The sequence below is a fragment of the Cupressus sempervirens genome, chromosome 5 (genome assembly GCF_028749045.1).
Source record: "Cupressus sempervirens isolate cs-2001-9-10 chromosome 5, ASM2874904v1, whole genome shotgun sequence".
NCBI lineage: Eukaryota > Viridiplantae > Streptophyta > Pinopsida > Cupressales > Cupressaceae > Cupressus > Cupressus sempervirens.
The window spans coordinates 559,137,693-559,161,446 of NC_143122.1; the positions used below are offsets into that span (position 1 = coordinate 559,137,693).

The 23,754-nt window shown below is 32.5% G+C and overlaps 1 pseudogene; it reads left to right on the forward strand.

Annotated features, from left to right (window-relative positions):
- The first annotated feature begins 340 nt into the window (after window positions 1–340).
- LOC149557159 (protein SEMI-ROLLED LEAF 2-like) lies at window positions 341–9,991 on the forward strand (annotated as a pseudogene).
- The last annotated feature ends 13,763 nt before the right edge of the window (window positions 9,992–23,754 follow it).

Consider the following 23,754-nt stretch of genomic DNA (forward strand, 5'->3'; position numbering starts at 1 on the left):
CTCATGTCTTGTCTTGCATTGCAATTATGAAACTAGGATGGGAAAATGTATGAGTCACTAGGCTTTCCTCCTCCTATTGTTATATGCAAAAGAAATTTGTGATCATGGATAAATATTAGAATACCTTTGCAGATGGAGAAAACAAAATCATGGGAGGAAGAGACTAAAATGTTGGACTGTGAATTTTCAATTGGTTAGTCTAATATTTTTCATTTTCTCATTGAATGATTGCATTTGATAACTTTTGTTGTAAATTGGTAGACATAAAGAAGAATTTGAATGGTGAAAAAAAATGATCTAAAGTTTACATTGATTCATTATATATTTTATAAAATTTTAAATGAATTTTTTCATACAAATTGACTTGATATGTTGGGAGGTAGTAGAATTAAAGGGAGAAACAAAAATTCTAGGGTATATGAATGCACCATAATTGATGTTCTTGTGCATTCTATTGTTTGACAGTGCTCTCATGAAATATTCTCATTATTTCTTTTGAGTGTGATGATATGTTGAATAATATTATAGGGAGGAAGTAGAGGATCCTAAAGTTGGTCAAATATTTGTCTTCAAAACATGACCAAATTAGCAAAGGAGGCCACCACAATATGTCATGCACTTGAACCTATGTTTCATTTTTTTGATAGTGGGAAACATTGGTCCCTTTGGAATGGACTCGCACTATGTGTTCTATATAACTTGCAATGCTTAATGGAGAAAGAAAGTAACATTTACAATTTCACAATTTATAATCCTTGTTGCAAATTACAATATGCAAAAGTCAAACTTCATTGGTTTCATCTCTAGGCTTACATATGATATCTGCTCATTTGAATTTTTAATTTTATTTTCAAAATACTCTAGTTAAATTATAATTTATATGTGAATATTTTAGTTATTATTTCCAAATGCCAAGTTCACCTTTGATTTTAATATTTTATGATATTTCATGTTTGACTGCTGGTCAATTTTCAAGCCATTCTACCCATTTTCTATTGTCCATGCTCATTAACCATCTTGATCACAATAATGTAGTGGTACAACCTCAAATGCAAATTAATATCATTGAAATTTCTTCTATCCTTGTACAATAGTCAAAACTACAAGCTTTTGTAGAAATGGTTGGTGCCATGTCTGATCTGGCAAGGCCTTTGTGCAAGAGCATGCATTGTACTTATGAGGATTCCAATCTTAGTGATGATATAAACAATTGTAACAAGTCTTTTTAGGCTGCAATTGAAGAGTGTCTGGTGCAATTTGAAAAAAGGTGATAATTTTGATAGTTCTTTTCCTTTCTTGAATGCACATGCTGTTAGACAAATATGAAATAGCATTAAATATCCACTAATATGTACAATCAATATAATTGCAAAGTTCAACTTGTTTAGATACAATCCTAAAGAGGTGCCAAGAAATTGTTTGAAAGAATAAAAAATGCCTATAGACAAAGAAAGTGGATTTTTTCCTAGAAAAACATAGATGTTAGATAGTAAAGGAGTTTCATCACAATAACTTCTTACAATTTTTCTTTGCAAGAAACCACCATGATATCTTTGATTAACTTTTGGGTTTTTAGGTTGGTGATGCAAGCCCAATTATTAACATGATGGTTGTCTCATTGGAGAATCTTTCTACAACCACTGTTGTAGTGAAAACAACAATTGCAATAATGTATCTTATTGCACATATCATATCATCTATACCAAATCATTCATATTATAATAAGGCATATATTTTTTCCTTATATTCCTAGTTATTGCTAACATCACTAGATAATTAATCAAATTTTGGACTTTTCTTTTTTTAACATTTGAGATACAAGGGTTCTCAAGACATAGGATCTCTCTTGTCTAGGCTTTTCCAGAGGCTCTCTTTCATCAATTATTGCAAGATATAGCACATCCAAAAAAAGAAATAAGGGTTCGAGCCCATCTAATTATTTCAATTGTCCTTGTTCTATGTTCTACTTGTCCTCAACTTGAGTCTCATCTTCTATATTCACCAGGAGTGCAAGGACTCAAGAGGAAATTTTTAAGAACTACAACATTTTCTTCAATGTCTTCCTTATTTGAGAAACTAAGAAAGGAAAAGGGATCTTAGCATGAAGATAGAAGTAAAGATAATGCTCAAGAAAATGATATAAAAGATATTCAGAAGATGTAGAAAATAGGGTACATGCCCCAAGAGGTTGATGGACCAAAAAGTGATGCTAATATTAAACACTATACAATTTATCCAAGTCCTACCCAAACCCATACCTTGAAGCTTCTTGCACTATATGCTATAACTGATGGAAATTTCTCCAAGGAAACTATGAAGAATGCAATAAGTATACTCTACATATTATATGTCTTAAACCTTTTTTGGCATCTCTCTTTGAAAGACTTCTATTTTCCCCATTCATATGATGTGGTAGAACTTTTAACTTTAGGGTTGAAATATTGTTTTTACTTTTGAAACTCTTAAGAAACAAGCTCTCTATGGTTGAGTGGATGTCAAATGACACTTTTTCTTTCCTCGTCATTTTCTTTGGCAATATACCCTAAAAATACACTAGCAAATTTTGAGGTAGTTGCCAATACTTATAGTCTTGCATTACTATTCTCTCGTGTCAAGGTAATCTATGTTTAAACTTTTAAGTTATATACCTAACTTTCTCCTTAATTGTGTCAATGCTTTGTTTGAGGAATATTCCTTACTTAAAATGCTCATGTTTTTCTTTACAAGATACCACCTTAGTATATTGTGCATTTCTGTACTTGGGCATAAAATTTGGATTATGAAAAATTCTTTTGGATTTTGAAAAATTCTTTCCTTACAAGTTACATTATTTATCACAACCTTGTAAAGGTAGGGTCAAATTTGGTGAGTCAAAGAAAATGGATATCTATTTTTTTAATGCTAATTGATGGTAGATTCTAAATGTGTGACAATGATTACAATGGGTGGGATTCATCAATAAAGCTATACTTATGTTCTTGTTGACCTGTAGCTTTAGTATAGCATATATGTATAAGCTTGAAGAAGAGATGCACAACATTGTACTTGTGCCTTTTCCATATGATAATTTAGACATTTCTAGTCTTTGGGATACCACTTTCTTCATTGACACAATTAAGCACTGGATTTTATTTAATTTTTGTGATCTAATTTCAATTAACCTCTGTTGAATATTAGTTTGATCTATGTTCATTCAATAGGGAATTTTTTTTTTAATATTTTCTTAATGAGGTGTGGATGTAGATCAAATTGTTTTCAAGAGGGCATAATTCCTTGTTTGTCAACATGGTCAATGCATCTTGTCAATGAGCCTTGTCACAATATACTAATTTAGAGATGGAATATACATCCTTGCAAAGTTTAAATGATAGTACACTAATTTGAAGTTTCTAGCTTGCTTTCACATTAAGGATCATTTCTCTTGATCATGAAAATAAGTATTTATTTATAAATTACTTTATTTATTTGAGGACCTTCTATATGAACCTAATACATGTCATTGTCAATGGACTTAATCAACACAAAATTTTTTTTGTGATATGTTTGACATGTTTATCTCAAAGTATGCCATCCAATGGTTTAGTTAACAACAAGAATGTGCAACTCTAAATACATATATGATCTATGTATTGAATATCTATTGTTTAATTCAAAAAAAAAATACAAAAGTTATATTTGGCCTTATTTCAGAAATCTTGTATGTTCAACTGGTAGACAATGTCATCCAAAGGATGTGATCATTGTATCAATGTGGTCCTTATTTTTCTTAAGACTTAAGTCACACTTTTCTTTTAAAACTTTGATGTAATTTTGTTAAGCATTACTTGAATCTCGAATATGATACATATTGTTCCAATGACGTCAATCATGCTTTAAAAGATATTAAAATGTTGATTCAAGGCTTGTCCTCTAGCCCATAGGTTAGAAGGAGAGTTAGGGTGTGTTTGTGTGCATAGAGACATCAACCAAGGTGGAGAAAATGTAAGAGGTGGTAGGATAAAAATTTATTCACTTTGCTCACTTTCCTATAATTTTACCTTGCATTTGAAATAATTTTTCATAGGAAACTTTATCAAATAGTCTAGTACCTCATTCCTACTACAACTATAATGGAGAGAAGTCATTTTAGTGAGAGATCTACATATGTTGCACACATGCTTTTTACAAATTGTTCTACCTACTTCTTCATTTTGTCACCACCAAAAATTTACAATTGAAGTCCACAATGATAGATGAAATAGGAAAATGATCCCATGTGGAAGTATGTTGAAGATGGATATGCCAATTTAGGGTATTCAACTAAAATGGTATGCATGCAAAATTTATGATTCCTTATTTTAGATGAATACCTACAAGAGCATAGTCATGAGGCATTGGCTCAATTAATCTACACACAATCTTTTTTTTGAAAGAGGGGTAAACGCTTTGACCTGGAGCTATGAACTAGTGAGGCCACAAATGGGGGACCTCATCCCCATGAGATTTGAACCTTGATAGCAAGGATAACAATGCAACAACTTCACCATCACAACATGCCACTATCTACACACAATCTTTAAATGTGCAAATTGATCATAGATTTTCCATCTTGACCAATGCGGTTATAAACATTTGTAGAGCTCAATGATACTTGGTCCTTCATCCCATGTGCACATTCAAATATTTCATCCATTTTTGATCATACCGACACATGTAGAGCATCCACTCTTGTCTTATTTATTGTCATTGCAAATGCATCAGCATATATTGGTGCAAAATCTCAAAGCTCAAAATGACACATGAGCAATATTGATAGTATAGATGAAAGGCTTGGTGGAAACTCTCATGTTTTTGAATGAATGAAGATTTATAGAGAATAGCTTGGTTGTAAATGCTTTAAAAACTATAGAAGAAATGCAATAAGTAGTTGCAAATATTTGTTGTTTGAAAGGAAACCCCTGCATTATATGATGCTCTGCATATAAATATTTATTTAAAGGAGACACTTCTCTTGTATAGTCTATAGTGCATTGCTAATCTTGTAATGTACTACTAGTATCTTGTTTATAAGTATATTACCTTTCATTGGAGTATGCACATATTGGCAATTTCCCTAGAATGAATTGATGAAGAAAGAAATAATAAAATATGATTAAAAATGCCTTGGGATGCCTATGCCTCTAGAGTTCTATGCCTTGGTAGGAACTAACAATAGAATACTGAAACTATCAAATTTTCTTTTTTATAATTCAAAAAGTCATCATAATTGTGATGGCTTGTTTGATGGCCAATCGTCGCTCTGAAATTTTTTTTTTCATAGTTGTGACAACCCCTTCCGATGGATGGTCATCGATCCAACAAATTTTTTGTCACATACCATCACCACTATGATGTCCCCTTTTGATAGATCATTGTTAGCCTTGTAGCACAACCATCACACTTGTGAGGGAAGACAAAATATAATCCGTCATAATTGTGACATTAGACCATCACAATATCTATGGATTGAAGATGAACTCTTTCCCTTTATTTTCTTCAAAATTGTGACAACACTAGGCATCCCAATTGGAACAAATGAGCTTCCCATCACAATTTGTGATAGAAAAAGTCTGATACTCATCTGACAAGAGCCAATTCCTGGTACTGCCACTTGGGCGATAGGTGATCATCATAATTATGATGACTTGACATCAAATTTGAGCCTAGATGTATTAGTGGATGCTTCCATGGTGGATCTATTATAGAATTACATCCTTATAAAATAAGTGAAAGTACTGAAAAAGGAACATGAAGATAATTTTGAGGTACTATGAATTGATAGAGCAAAAATGTATGTAGGAGCAAAAATGGTGAGAGAAATGTTATTCCCAAGTTTGATGGTTATTGTTATCATTGAAATAAGTATGGAGATCAAGAATTTGATTGTAGATCTAAATTCAATCAATCACTTAAGAAATATACATTCAATGGGTATTGTTATGCTTGCAACAAGTTTGGACACAAGCCTTAAGATTGGAGATGACAAGTGAAGTCTAATGGGAACCCAAGGAAGAAAGGTAACACAATCAATTGGGATTACAATAAATGGTAATAATGTACTCCATGTACAAAATAGGGCCATATTGCTACAAATCACACGAGATTACACTTTGAAGGAAGATATGGTAATTGGAGGAATTTTTAAATGACATGTTATCACTATCACAAGGTCAGTCATCTAAAGAAAAATTGAAGGAACTGAGCATCAACATCTAATGAAGAATATTCCAAAGGTAAAGAAACAATAAATTTGGATGAAATTCAGGAATATATGAACAAGAAGTGGATAAGTAAGACAAAATAAAATGAGACATCAAGTGGTGAAATCTCATCTAATGTATTATGTGAAACCTCCACCTCTATCTAAATTGTATAAGGAGGTAAGGGACTATACTATTATTGCCATATCTTATATTAATTCCTAAAATGCAATAGAAGGAAGTCCTTATCAGCATATTAGATGATGCACAAGGAAAATATATGAAGTATGAGAATTTAGCATAATTTACCAAGTGGGTTTGTAATTAAAGAATTCATGCTAACTAAGAAAATGATGCTTCAAGAGTCATTTAGCATGGTTACCAAGTTGCATAATATCATCTTAGCATTAATCAAGCTAAATAACATGAAATATTCAAGTTTGAAGTGGTAACTAAGTTCATTAATGAAGGCTCATTATGAGGTAAAAAAAATTTACTATGCCCCAATGCACTATCAAAAGTAACTTTTCTCATACTTAATAGGAAAATGCAATTCAGTTTTTTACCTTGTATTCAAAGAGCATAGAGAAAACTTGAGTAATCTATGAAGAACTAGTTAAATAAAAGATTTGCGCATAAGGAACTGAATTGAAATTTAAGTGCAATAAGGAATTTACCAAGGAATGAGTAATGTGTGAAGAGTTGTATTCATAAAGCCCTAAAATTGCTACAATGGCCTCAAGTTCAACATCTATCAAGAAGATTGTGAAGAAAAAATTAGTCAAGTTGATTAGGAATGACATGTTCTAAGAACCCAACTTCAAGTTACACCCTTAGATCATTTTGAAAATTGACAAGGTGGGTGTCTTATCATCAATTCTATAGGATTTCATTGATGAATGATATTTGTTTATTCTATCACCAAAAAATTGGTGAAGTTTGTGATTTTGAGCTGAGAGATATATATGACTAGTTGTGTGAAAAAAAGGAAATTGAAAGATGAATTCAAACATTTAGAGAAGGGTCTAACACATACCCTACATTTCCCTACATAATTTAAATTTGACTAGATTTGTATAGTTTTGAGTTGTGTACACGACATGAAATTTTGGTTAAATGAACCTATTCCAATAACCAAAGTTGTAATTCATATGGTAATTGGCTATCCTATAATTGAGAAGGTGAAAACCTTTCATATAGCCTCAAAAAATGAAATTGAAGAAAATCCCAAGGTACAATGAGACTCCAATTAGTAACTTGAAACTTAAACTTGGCATATATATTGTTTACTACAAGATATTATAATCAATTCGATTAAACAACATATCTTATGTGATTGTTGACCTAGCCTAAAAAATTGTGAAGAAAAATTATAGTTATAATCTTGCTGGGCTGTAGCTACATCAACTCACTGACCATATACAAAAAATCATAGTGGTATGGTCTAACACATGAAAATTTGGCTCTCTACTAGTGTGTATTTTCTTTTATATGTAGAATTATTTCCCTAGTATTGGCCCTATCAATTGGAGAACATATACTCCAATTATCTATTAAATTAATGACTATATTCAAACACTTGGAAAAAAAAATTATACTTTCATGAATGAGTAATTTGAGAATTTTAAAGAAAGAATGAATAAGATATAAATATTTTCCTAGCACTAGTTGAAAAATACCATGATGATGTTTATTTTTTGGTTGATACAAACAATACTATTATGAAGGTTGTCAAACCTAGGATTGCATGGTTGGAACCCTTAGACTATGAGGTTAACATAGATCAAGCCACTAAGGAAATTGAAGCATTACATCATGAACCAGTTAACCAAGCCATTCTTGAGTTTGGAACATATGAAATAGGAAAGGAGAAGATTCAAATGAATATTTATATACCTAAAATAGAAAAGAAGGAAAATAATATAATGAAGAAATTGGAAAGTGCATTCAGTAAGGGAGATGAAGATCAACCTCTATAGCTTATAGAATGCAAAGGAGAAGATGCTACTAAAAATGAGGATAGAGGCAAAGAAATTTTTATTGCCAAGCCACAATCCAAGAAAGGAAAAAATGAAACCTTTTTGAAATGCCAATAAGTCCAAAGAACACAAGGCCAAGGACACATGAAAAAAAAAATGCTACTTCATCATTTAAGAAGAGAGTAGAAAGGATAACCAAGCCACTACAATCACAAACAAAGACAAATCAAAATTAGACAGAAGCCCCAAATATTGAAGAAAACTTTTAAAGAGACAAACTCAAAGAGAAAGAAAAATAATTTTAAAAGAAGATGAAGAGGAGAAAGAAGAGGACAATGAGTCATCTGAGTCTAATGAGGTGAGTAATACGCAAGCTATCAATCATAAAAAAAGGTTTAATAATATGGGTGAAATTGTCCAAGCTCTTAATGAAAGTAGTGGTCTAGAAAAAGTTTAATATATTATAAATATGAAATGATGAATGATGAAGATAAGAAGAAAATTGAGGATGCTTTAATTATCATTATGAAAAAATTCAAATGTGCACCACCGTAAATAGGAGATCAAATACCCGATGAATTATTACAAAAATTGATAGTTGGTTGAGATATGCACTCAAAATTGAAAAGGAAATGAGAGGAAGAGCATTCGCTAAAATTATGCCTAATTTTGGACTGGAATATATAAATGAGGTACTAGAGAAATTTAAAAGTAGATTTGTTCAAAAGCATCAAGCTATTTATGTTTTGTCTTGTAATTTAAAATTAGTTGATGAAATCGAGATGATATGGAGATAGGTGTATAAACTCAAAGATCCACATGAAACAATTAATTCTGATGACACTCAAATTGAGAAGAATGTTGAACTTGACAAACAAGATGATGAGTTGACACTATTTCTTCATTAGAATTTGCAGATTTAGTACCTAAAATGGTCAGAGATATCATTGGGAAACAAGATACAATTATTATTGAAGATATACCTAAAGAGGACTTTGCCAAGAAACTAAAGAAATATGAACATATCATAGTAGTAACTAATTTGAAAAATGAAGAATCTATATTTACTAAGCCTACATGTATGCACTTTCCTAATTTGAATCAATAATTCAACAAGTAAAGGTATTTCCCAAGCTATCTAAACAAGATTTAAGTGATATTTTAATTTATTAATTTCACATGTTAGAAGATACTACTATGAGTACCAAGGGACAAAAAAATGATGTAGAAATCAATCAATAGACTCAACAAGATCAAAGAGGCTAAGGAGGAGAAAATACTCAAGAAGACAAAAAAGATATCACACCAGCCCACTAATACATTTGGCATCAATTTGCAATGGCTATGTGTCACAATTATGACAAAAATGTGTCACCATTGTGGTAGTAATAGACATCATTGTTTTTTTAGTCACAAATTATGACATCTATCATATAGTGTTGCAATTACTATGCCTATCCATCACTATGCAACCACTTAATTGTGACATCAACACCGTCACAATGCTTGTGGATGACGTCGCAACTATGATGAAAACACCAAAAATTATGATGGTAGTTGACCACTTTATTGTGACATCAATACCATCACAATTCTTGTGGTCGATGTCACAATTGTGATAGAAACTTCAAAAATTACGACAGCAACTGCCGTCATAGCTACAACAACCCCGTCATAATTCTTGTGGCAAACGTCACAATTATGATGGACACCCAGACAATTGTGATGGTAGATGGCGTAACCGCTACAACAACCCCGTTGCAATTCTTGAGGTGGACGTTACAATGGCGATAGATACAAAGGAAAACAAAAAAAAAAATTTCCTTGATTATATTCAGTTGTTAATACCTGCCCATACTGACCACCCCTATCAATCAGTTATCAATATAGTTATTTTTCCATATAGGCAAGGATTGCTAGGCTAGATTGAATTGAGAAAGAAGGCACTAAAAACACATTACAAGAAGAGTTGGAGTGCAAGATTGATAACATAAGACAAAAAGTGGAGTTATTTTTAGTCTTATCCAACTCACGACTTAGAGCTATTACAATTAGATCATTCTTCTTCCTCACACGCTTTTCACTCATCTCATCATAGTTTTATACCTTGGGATAGAATCCTCCATCATCATCCTTTGTATTACCACATGTTCATTCCTTTGCATTTTTCAGAAGTCTTTAGATCTCAATAGATACTTTGCATCATAGATTATATGTTATCTCATCTTTAAAAGGTCTTAGAACTCATCTTGCACTTTGCAATTCCTATCACATCATCTTGCATACCACCCTTAGGTGCATCATCATTCATGCCACCCACCACACATCAAAACAAAAATAAAATGAAGAAGAAAGACATGGATCTAAATCCTAGTATTGGTGTGGAAAGCACAAAACTCAGTCCATAGACCGTCCTAGTGATATCTGAGCCACCTCCCTAATAGATGAATGAATTAAGACCTATTGCATAAATCTTAGAGGTTTTCATGAACCAACTGAGAAACTTAATCCTTATCAATGTCATTATTTCCACTTGGCCCATGGGGATTACCACAATAATGTATAAACCCACTTGAGACAATGATAGTAATTCATGATTGAAAGCATTCACATAGTTGATGACTGAAAAAATATGGTGCCTAGGTGAGCAGTAGTCTTGAGAAGATATTATGTGGCCTAGCATATGGAACTCTTTGCTTTGGAGAGCTCACTATGCATGATACTACCAAACTCCAAACAACTCCAAGAGAGCATTGAGCTATTCAAGTTATTATTGGGCATGAAGTTCATTGAGCTAGAAGAGGAGACATTCCTAGTCACTACGGCTTGGCATAACCTTGAAATCTAGTTGATGGGGTTTATGGGGTGTGATGCAAGAATTGTGAGACTTGACACTGTATTTTTTCTATATAAATCATAATAAGCTTGGTTAGGGATATTCCTCTTTGATTGGGAACAATATGAGGAATACTTATCACACCTCTTGTTATGAAATGATGGTCTCCTATGTTATGAGAAGCTCCTTCATCAAAATTTTAGAAATATATGAGGAAAGAATAGACTTTGTTGAAAGAAATGTTGGAAGACTTGCTTCAAAGACTAGGAACAATCTCTACAAAACATCTGGAAATTTTATATGGTCAAAGTACAAGATAGGTGTGGATGATGTCGAGAGGGATCTATAATCTCTAAATAGGCAATGGAACCTACCTCTAATCTCATAGTAGATGGGGCACCTAAAGATAAAGTGGGTCTCAGTCTCTATCTTAGATATGGTGCAAAGGTGATACACTCGTTCCCCTCTAATTAGGTGGTGCTCAATCTGGCAACAAATTTGAAGTGATCCAACTCTAAAAGACTCCAAGGCAATGTGAAGGGCATGGATCCAACATCAACTCAGGTAAGAGGGACAGGCAATAATGCCATCACAAGTCTCCAGAAAGTGTTGTGAGTAGAAGGTCATCTGAGGGCATAACCCACCAGGAGGGATCATCCAAGTCCTCAAGATGTACTACCTATAAATGTCAAGACTAACATGTCCATTCAATTCCTACTAAGAAGGGAGATGGGTGGGAGCATCCAAGGAGAATTGGAATGGTGAAAGATGATCGATGTCAATCCTAATTGAACTCAGTAAAATAGTGGCCTAGGTATACTAGGAATGAGCCTTAGTCATCCCTGTTGAGCTAGCAATGTCCATAGAGGAATGCTAAGCAAGGTATGAGTATTTGTGTCAGTCCTTAACTGAGTTCACAAAGTCTCTAAGATGGTGAATGAACCAAACCAAGTCAAAAATGGTGCTAAGCTAGAAAGGGTGAGCCCCAAACTCAGCCAAAACAATACTATCTGGAGTGTAGTAGTGAAAATAGACAATTTGATGGAGGAAAAGGGTCTACACCTACTTGATCAAGACCCAATCAGAATCAAGAAGAGACAATCCCCAAAACACCACACCAAAAAGAACAATGGGCCTAACCAGAGAGTCCAAGAGAGATAACTTGGACTTAGTATCTTGGAAGTGGTGTTGGAAGCACTATCTCTTTAAAAGGGCAAGGATTCCATGCCCTTGGCCACTCTAGAAAGGTGGGCTAATCTCATGCTAAAATTGGGTGATCAAATTTAATACCATAAAACATAACTATTTATCTAATTTTAGTTACATTCAATTCACCATAATACCCTGCAATAAATAAATTCCACACATAGGCTGATATGCAATGAAAAAAGAGAAGTCGAGGGGGATAGAGAACTCCAATATTCAAGTCATTTACTACCCAATTAATTTAGATTATCTCATGCTTCAGATGATCATCACCTAATTCCTTTAGTCTGGGCCTCTCCTAACAAGGCTTTTGACACCTCATAAAGATAAATTGGATCAAGCTATCAATTTGATTATTTCTTCTTATATGTGAAACCTATCTTTTCACTCAATCAGCCTACAAATAAGGAAAACAATATGCACCAAGACAATTATATTACAAAAATAAGGAGGAAGAAATCTAGCTAGAAGTCACTCTCTCTTTCATGTATGATTTGTTAACTTAGGACACCAATAGACATATCCCAATAACAAAAAGAAAAGGAAAGTAGAAATAGCTTCAATCCCTTGGGTGAGCCACACTGAGAATGTAAGCATGTGCACCTACAGAGCACGTGCACCTACATGCACCTATAGTGAGGTTTCATTTATCATCTACTAGGAAATATGCACATATAAGTAAAGAAGGGATTGGAAATCCTTTGTTCACTGATTGACCACAAACATAGTTATAGAGATGGGCTTGTATTGTTCTCAGAGGTAACAGTGATCGTGTATTTGTTATAATCTCTGTGTGAATAAAAACCAAAATACTTGCTAGATTCAACATCCTACCTTAGTTTTTTTTTTGTTGCACCATGTTGGGAGCTTAGGAATAGAGCACAATATTGCTAAATAAAATGCCTCGTGAATTTCCAGCCAAGACAAACTAGAGTAGGCAGCCACAGAAGCTGCTGGTGCCCACATTTACACTTTCCCCACTAACTTTGTTTCACACATTTTGCTGCATCAGAAATTATATTTTGTTCATTGTAAAAATTGGATTTTGGCTTGGATGAGACAATTGAACCACCACTTTGTTTTTTTGGATCTAAACAAAATAATTTTTGATGGAGGATCCCCTGGATTGCCTATCAGCTAATAATTTATGGAGTGGCAATCTTTAAATCAAGTATCCTTTCATGTACTCGACAACTGAAGAATAAAAATAGCTTAAGTTCAACTTGTGGAAAATAAAATTTTTATTTAGTGGATATGGGCCTAAAAGAATTGCATTGGACTTTGAAGAGCTTGGGATTAAAAAATTAGTACAACTAAAGAATAAAAATAGCTAAGTTGGGCTTGTGGAAAATGAAATTTTTATTTAGTGGATATGCTTGAAGAAATTAGAATGTCTTAAGCTTTGGTGGAAAGAATTTCAGTGGGTTGTGTTTCTTCACTGACAAAAATAATCTAAGCTTGTTAAATTTCTTCAAAGAACATAATAAAATATTTTGAAGTAGGAACAATTAGTATACTATGTAGTGTAGGTAACATTGATGTGCCTAGAAGCCTTTTGTTTTTAGCATAAATAGATTTAACATAAACTATTAGTCTATTAATGAGGAATGTAGACCTTGTCATGCCCAAAATTTGAGCAAACGCACACCAATTTTTTTTTTTTTTTGAGTTAAATAATCTAATCCACCTACCACATTAACCCCAACATATTCTCATTTATCACTTACAATAATTAAATTTTAGTATTTTAGTATTCAACCTAAAACACTATATACCATTTAAATAGGTTTAAACAACTGGAAACAAAATGATAGCCATTAAATCTATAAAGTTAATCTAATAACAATCATATCTTATATATGTACCAAAACAACTAAGGACCCCAACTTAATTCTTGCTATGTATGTATTTATTAAAAGAACTAATTTCAAACCTGACAATCAATTTTATTCGTGAAGCTTCCACTAAAAATTTGAAACAATAATAATTCGATATAGTTATAGTCTATCTACTTTAGACTCGAATTAAATTCTAACATTTACATTTAAATATGAAATTCCATAAAAATAAAATAAAAATTAACATTTAATAATAATAAAATCTATCATTTAATTACTACTAAATTATCCTAACCTAGCATCTAACACAACCTACTTATCATCATACTATAATACTAATCTTAAAAGTAATACTAATGCAATCATAATAATTATTATCTAGAATTAACACTAGATATTACTATACTAACATCTAACTTTAGAAACTTATCCCTAAACTAATCTAAACCCATACTAACCACTAACACACAAAACATAGAACCCCGAAACCCTCTACTCTCTCCCTACCACTCCACCCATGCGAAAGTTATGTCTGAACATGCCTTTACATTAAACTTTGTTTTTAAAAAAAAGACTTGTTTTCTAAGCACATGCCCCAATTAAGATGGGACCTCTTAGACGACCTCACATCCTTTCCCAAGGTGGGAAGCTTAAAGGAGAGGTGGGTGCATTAAACTCTGACATTAAGTCAGATTTGGGCAGCACTTTAAGCTAATTTCATCATTGACAGGCGTATATGGGGAGATGGGAAGGTGGGACCTTTCCCCTCCCTCTTTCCTATGCGATCCTCTTGCTGATATGCAAGTATTGGTCGCCTCAAACAATTAAGGCAGCAACTTGAGGGTTCCAATATTATTATTATTGTTTATTATATGATTTTTGTTCATCATGTATTAATTATGTGTCCCATCCATCATCTCAGTCGACCCTTTTCTTGGGGATTGCCTGATTTAATGTATATATTTCTTAATTGACAAAGTTCTATATCATGTCACTTTCCAAACTGACACCCATTATCAAGTAGGTGTCTATATATTTTTATGTATATATAAATATGATATTATAATCTAAAATTTATATTATTTTAGTGGGGGGGTGTATATTATATTGATCTGTATTGACAAAAAAAAACTAAACTTATTTTGCTCATACATTTTCCAGAGAAGATTTGTGCATCAACAGCTTGAGTTTATTTCCTTCATAAAATATGCTACCTTGTTCTCCATTGGTTTATTTTCTCTAAATCCATACCATAATTATAGAATATTACTATGCTAATTTGGAAATTCTCTTCATATTGTATAATCTTGGTTAATGATTTTCCATTTAATATCTATATATAAAAACTCAATACAATGACTATACAACAAAAAAATATGACAGAAGTCTTAGATGAATAAATAGATTTAATCTAATTAGTGAGGAATGAAATGTAGTAAATCATCTTCTCAAGATCTAGCATTTCTTTCACATACAAGGATCCAATACAATGATTTATATACTCTTATTATTCAAGAGAATTGAAATGATAATCTCATTCTATGGAATTAATTCTTCTAATATGGCTATTCCTCCATGATAATTAAGTTCAATCTTGCATTTTGCATAGGAATAGAAGAGCTCCATAACTTAAGATCCAAGATAATTTATCTTCCTACACACAATACACACATACTCCAATAAGACTTACAATACACAAAAGGTGGTGAAATCAACATATCATAATATACCCAATGGAAAATACTGTTACTACACATGAGCACTCACAACCTTTCCATTGACAATCAAACTAAGACAGTAGCTTTCTCTTACAATACATTTAGGCTCACATCACAAAATGGAGTTTTTCTCTCTATCTCATCTCAATGCAATATTGTCTCCTCCTCCTATGCACATGGAAGATAACAAGGACTCCAAGTTTCCAAGATTTTTCTCTAAGAACCTACAAATGCATCACAACAAAACAACAAGGACCATGGGTGCTTTCCACCCAACCATAGGCCTCAAAGAGACCACCCCCACGCTAGGGGAACAAGGCTCAAATGAGATCCACATACACACTTGTAAGAAACATATACACCACATAAAAAAACTGCAATAAATCCCATCCCAAGGATATTTCACAAAGGTTCACCATTGGAACCTTGAACATAGGGTGAAGGTGGAAACACAAGGAGGTTTACCATTTCATATCATATTTTCCATAAAACTCATGCCCTTTCGGGGCTAAATCAACAAAATACAAGGCCCTTTTGGGGCTTCATAATATCATGCCCTTTCGGGGCTTCATAAACATCTTCCACCACACACACTACCAACACAACATCCTCCACCACACACAACCAACAGCTTTAGCTTCCTAGAAACCCATACTGCAGTTACTTCCTTCCTCACCATTTCTTTTTTTTTTCCTTTTTTTTTCTTCTTATCCTTCCCCAAGGCAAAATATGAATATGACAATGGCATACAATGGAGCCCATACTCCAAGGTCCTCAACTATGCAATCCAACTGCTGCCCGTTCACCCTGGACTTCTCTTCCCTTCCCACAAGGGTGAGTGTAAGTCCCACACCCATAAGAACACTCAAGCACAACAAGAAAACAAAACCAAGTAACAATAAAACAACAGATTTTCAAGAGCACATCACATTATCACAACACAATATCAACACCCATAATGCAACAAGGAAATAGAGGAAATCCAAACCTCATACTCACAATACTCCACACAATACAACAAGATGCACAATGGTGTCACACTAATCTACATGGAATGAACACCATTCAAACACTCACATGAATGCTACTCCACAATGCAATGCAATGCATACTCCATTGATAAACTCCACACTTGCAGATTGGCTTAACCATGCTAAAAGAAAGAAAAAGGAAAGGAAGCAAGTTTGAGATACCAACCTTGGTCCAAGCTAGGGTAAGGATAGTTTTAGTAGAGCTCCCCTCCTCTCCTTCCAAAACCTAACTATCTCTAAAATTAGAGAGTGGCCAAGTAGTTTCTCATTTAGCCATACCTCTATATATATATATCCCTCTCATTTTCGGATTCCATAAAGAATATCATTTCCATAGGGTCTCCTAGGTCCACTAGACACCCTAGAGGTCATTAATAGCTCCCTAGCCTATAGTACTAACATGGGTGGGGTTAATTTTAATCCCAACTTACCTTAAAGTCACTTTATGACCCTCCCAAAGCTAGGTGATTCAATTTTCAACTTCCCCAAGATGATGACTTTCTCCCTTTTACTGACTAAGGCAATAATCAAATTCCTCAATTGAGGCATTTATCATAGAATAAGGCGACCACATGATCTATTGAAAAATAACATGTCATTTCACATAACAAGAACAAGTGTCAAGTGACACAAACATAATATCACATTATATAAAAAAAATGACTTGTTTTACAATAATACAAGAACTAGGCTACTATGCACACATACAATTCACATATACGAAATAAAACACATTACAATGAGGTTTGAATCTTTTCCACTGATTCAACCTTGGTTATGTCATGTTTGTAGTAGTTTGAGCCTTAATTCCCCTTTAACCCATGGTCAAATTTCCTGCACACTAAACTCGAGCGTCAGTAGTCCAAGAAAATCATATAAGCATATGTAAAATAAATCATTATCTCATTCAACATTAGACTTGCATATATTTCATCATCTCAAATTAACTTTCCCTTTCTTAATCATTTCAAATATAACCTTCAAAATATTTAAATATTAAAACTTACATATCACATTTGACATTTGAGTTCCATACTTCATTCCTTATAATTACATTACTTCTTCTAACAATTTCCATGTAAAATGTTCAAAATACTATAAAAGTAAACTTTACTTATCAACATAACATGGTCAATTTAATATTCTGAATAACTTCATATTCTACAACAAGATGTTGAATCCATAACTATTGAATCCCTAGGTATGCGGGTTAGGTCTCAATGCATAACAAAATTTATCTTTTAACTCTAATTTTCACTTCAACATTACCTTCTTATATTACAAGCATTTCTACCATTTAATTTCTATTAAAGCAATGTCAATAGCTTACAATATGAAATAGAATCATTAAATGCATCAATTAGGTCATAATATGCAGAGGTAATTGTGGATCATCAAAATGCAGATATTAAAATGACATAACCCTACAGTCTTAAAAGTGTATCAAACATAGGATTAAAATCATCGTAATGCAATTATCTCATTGGTACTATGACGAATTGGGTGAGGCCTCATAGACCTGCTTGGACTTGTTACAATCCTAAAAACTAGAACCAATTAATTTTTCCTTTACTCACAAGGTTATAAAAACTACCATAACCAAAGTCTATTGGGAAACATATATTGAAATTAATTAATTTTGGACATTGCTAATGCTACTTTAAAAAATATCATCAAAAACACAACTTTCATAATTAATCAAAGATGTTGATGAGTGACAGTTGCCTTTGACTATTCGACAATGCTTTGTAGAAAAATATTCATTTTAATCCTTCTTTTACGGATTGAAATTCCATAGAAAAGCACATCTAGATATCTATCTCTTTTAGAAATAGGTTTTGAAAATATATTAAAAATTTATTTCAAATATGCTAAGGAACAATTTCTGTGCCACTGTTGTTTTCAAATTCCTGCCTAGACTAACAATCACAACATTAAGTAACCATTTCTCATTTAATCATGGATTGGGGTGATTCAAATTGGGGATAGTAGATCCAATATTTAATTTCCACTACAACTGGGTTTTGAAGAAAATAATAATTGGTTGAAAAAATGTGCCAATGAACTATTAGGAAATGTGAATTTTACTAGTGCAGATTTAGGATGGATAGTCAGTATTGTTGGCACAACTTTGTCATATGATATAAAAATTGAGTGATTCAAATTGTTTTATAAACTAGATTCATGGGAGAATATGCCTTGGAACCAGATTTTAAAGATTCAACAATTTGATCATCCAAAAATTGATTGTCCTAGCTCTGTCACCACTCTCACCCTGAGTTTCCTTTCTGACATCTACTCAATATTTTGACCATATCTTTAAAATTAATTTATCTTTCAATGTGGCCTTCCAATTCAATTGCATGCACCATCCCTAATTCTTGAGTGGCAACAACCTTTTCATATTAGAGACATCTTATAGAAAAGTCATTGAAACTAAAACCCAAACATTCTTCTAGCCCCCTAAACATCTCTAAGGAAGTTAACATCATTTAAAAACATTTACTCTCTCCAGAAAAAGGAGAGAAAGGGACTACCTTGATAGATGAGAACAAGGACCTCTAGGAACTTGACCTATAGGAAAGAAAAACATAACCAAGATGAGGGTACTCCATCAAGGCCTTCCAGCAGAGGCGTTCACCACCACTGGTTAAAAGAAAAGATGAATGATGTTGGGGGAGGGAGTATATTGTTGTAGTAATGTAAGGTGTGACTCAAACTAATTTGACCATCATTGATCCTAAGAGGCAATAGTGCACAAACCTCCCAAGAGCATGGGATCGTCTTAAGAAACAATTCTATACATGAAGCCAGGTCAAGAGATATGTCAGCTCTCTAAGGAAATAACTTCTCAAGATAAAAGTTTCATGTCTACCTCTAGGTGCATCACATTGGTTATAATCCTTTTCCTTAGACATGTAGGTTTTCTTACTATAAATCATACAAAATGGGACTCCCATCATTGCCTTCTTTTTTGAGAGCTTTGGGCATTGACTAAAACATCTTCCCTTCATTCATGACATTTCTTTTTCGGCTTTTTGTGGATGAATTTTATTCTAGCATTTGTAGCAGAGTTGTGCTTGGCTTTACTCTTGACTTCTAGGATCAACTAGTCATCAGCAAATAATCTGGGCAATTGTGTTATCAGTAGGTTTGGTGTTCGGTTGAAGTCAACTATCAAACTAGTTTCAGCTTGATATGGTGTCTATCGGGTCAAATTCTCTGCACATACAATTGCTTGGTCATCATTCAATTCTCTGTCAAACAGATTTTCTTCAATGTCACCATCCACATCCATTGTTTTTAGTTTGTATAGACAATGACACTAGATGTACAGATTGCCTAGTTGTAATATGCAACAATAATAAACAAGTTATTGTACAAGAAAAAAAACAATAAAGAAATTCAACAGGCAATGAAGTTTGATAATGCACACTCGGAACACTGATGTAGAAACCATATTTGATCACTCAGGTGTTGAAACATTGATCCAATATATATATTCATAATGAGCAATAACCAAATATCAAAGAGCATATCTACAAAACTAATCTATTTCATTTTGATACTTCTCAAACAGAAATAACTTGGAAAATGGTATATATAACACCATGGAAAACATGAATTCACTTGTACCATTTCATCATAGAAGCATGTACTGCATGACAATAAGTCATAACTAAGAGGTAGAAGCTAGTCATGCAACGGTGAAAAATTAATTTTCAATTATTAGCTATGAGAAAAAATCCAAAAAGGCATGAATTGGAGAGAAAACTCAAAAGCTTGATAGAAAGAACTTAAAATAATAGATTGTTTCAAATCTTAGTACAACCTCAACGATGAATACAATTCAAGAACAAAACTTATTTATTGACCAAAAGAATACCTTAGAGCTTCTCTTAGATTGAGATTCATGTGTAGATTTACTATTATTTAAACCAGACATTGATGTCCAAGCATGGTTCAACATAACTTAAGAGTTTCTAAGCCTAACTTTCTAACCTCTGAAAATGGAAGTTCAAATGTCGATCCCAAAAAATTAGTTGAATAATTGACTTGCAATAAAAGAAAGTGAGCAAAATTCATATACATATTCTATTAAACATTTGAAGACATGAGATTTCTACATTCCATCAGGTGAAAATTGAAAGAGCTTTTAGCAATAACTGTGTAGACATTTTTCAATCTAACTAAGTCAAATTAAAACAAAAATTATGTTAAAACACCATATAATTAGAAGTTACAGACTGCACAACATTTTTGTAGTAATAGAATCTTGACAAAAATGTAAACCATATCTAATACAATGCAATTACATACCCAGGTCTTCCTACACAACTAAGTGGTTGGTCATGACTAAAAATCTGAAGTACAGGATCAAACATTGTTGGATAGAAAGGCTTCCTAGCTTCAAGCCATCCAATCTCATGTTCATTTTTTTCTAGGACTGAATCCCTAGGTTTCTCCTCCTGAAACTCATCCAAGAATTGAACAAATGCCTCAAGTGTCAGATAGCCAACCTATTGGGGGAAACTAAAGCTTTCAGGGTGAAACCAATCATGTTTGTTGAAAAACATTTTAGCACTTCACAAATAGTAAGGACACAATTTCTACGCAATATAAATATCATAGAAAATACTATCATATGCTTACTAGGTTTTATGAGCAATAGAAAATCCTCATTTCTACGAAGCATGCCCGAGTGAAAAACCTATATTAGACCAGTAATGATCTCTAGGATATTAGTAGGTCACTACAAATTACTAACCTAAAGGTAGATGCTTGTCTCAAATTGGCTCTTTAGAGCATATTCATTAAAAACCAAAGCCAAGGAAGCAATTGTTACCTACAATGTTTCCAAATAGATAAGGATGATATCATAAGAAATTAGAGTTACGATAAAATAATAATCTTGTAGTTGTTTATGCAAGCTGAAAGGCAGTTAGATAAAATAATTAGTTGTCTTAGAAAATCCTGGAGTGAAAACAAATAACTATATTATTTTGTATTTTTTTAAATTAAAATACTAACGATAATTTTATCATACTTAGAAAGGGAAATTAAAATATAAAAATTGTAAAATTCTATAGCTTCTATATATAATTGGTATGAAAAGCTTACTCTATGGCTATGTTGTTTTCATGTAGTACATCTAACAAGTCTCTAGAGCATTTACAAGTTTTGAAGTAATAAAATGTATTAACCTGCTTTAAATAATTGTACCTTCCTATAAGCAACTTTTGTTCGTTGGTTGGTTCAAGAAGGAAATTAAAATCCCCAAGCAACCACCCCATATTACACGTTGTTTTACATTTTATTACTATGCTCAAGAAGAAAGGAGACTATAATGTCTTCTATAATCATAATTCATATGGTTAAAAGACTCATATTTGTCTTCCCTCTACTCTTCCTCATACACATCATTTATTCAACACAATAGAAGTATTTTAAACAAGACAAAAGACTAAAACATAGTAACCTACTCTAAAAAATTATTTCATACTAATTTAACATTTTATACACCTTAGAAGTTTGGAAATATTTATATTATCTGTTATTACATATTGAGATGTTATAATCGATTTATATATAGAATAAATGTTTAGGCTGTGTTAAAACCTTCAAGGGATGGATAAGAAAGACAACACATACTTCATCATGCCCCCAGATACAGTGCCTCTCACATGATCTTTCTATCTCTTGAGTCAATTCTTTCCAATGTGCTTGAGCATTTATAGAACAAACCTGCTTCCTTTATAAGTTTAGGTCAATCTTGTGAAGCAACAACCTGAAAGTTCAAGAATCATGAGAAAAAATAAACATGGAAAAAAATCCAATACTATCATCATTGTAATCTACTAGAAATAAAAAATTGTTCATGTCCAAACCTATCAATAAATGCCTAAATGCAACACCTTTTCCTATAGAATAATTCATCTACTCTAATTTTAAAAACTTATAGAAATTATATTTCAGAAGTTTGTTAGGAAAAACACATAGATAGACATGACATTATTCTCATGCTCAAATTACACACCCAGTGATAGCATAACATATATTAATTCAATGAAACTAATTTTAAGAAGGGTTCAATAATCTAGATTCCTATTTCACATGTGAGCAGTGGTACTCTGCAACAATCATGAGATAATGTAGTTCAGATTTTGGTGAGAATGTTGAAATGTGATAAATAAACTTAAAGTTTCATCTAGAGTTACTTGTTAGTGAATGTACATGTAAGTTCATAAGGATCATTGTGATGAAACTAAGTTACAATCATGATTCTAGGAACAACCTGTCAAATAATAAACAAGTCAAAATATGAATTTTATTAAATTTTAAAAGTTTAGAGATTAGAGATTGGATCTATGAAATTTAGTTTTACATGTTTAGGGATTAGATCTGTGACTGAAGATGTCACTTTTATGCACCCAAAAACTGAGGCAAATAATGGACATACAGGTTATGAATCCAAAAAAATATTGGTGATGAGACATAGAATGTCATGAACTTATTTGTGTCATATTTAAACTAATTATTCATTTGTATTAATTCAATACTGATATGTTGAAGTTCAATAGTTTAAGCTTCTCTACTAATTTTTTTTTAAAAAGAAGGTTTCAGAATCTCATGAACCCCTCTTTTAGCTATCATTGAACAAGTTTTGTAATAAGTGTACCTTAAAAAAAGAGTTCCTAATCTTACACAAAAGAATAATAATAAATAGCTTTGTTTCAGTTTGGTTAGTTAGTGAAATGGTAGACGAGAAGCTTGTATGTCCAAATTGATTTTGACTTTATGAAAGTCAGGTTGAAGTAAATTAAAGGGAATGTCTATTTAAAATCTGCTTTCACAAAATAGTAACCATAGGCTCTACCTATCATTTGACAAATTTTTTATTTAAGTGTTGTCAATATTAAATTTTAAT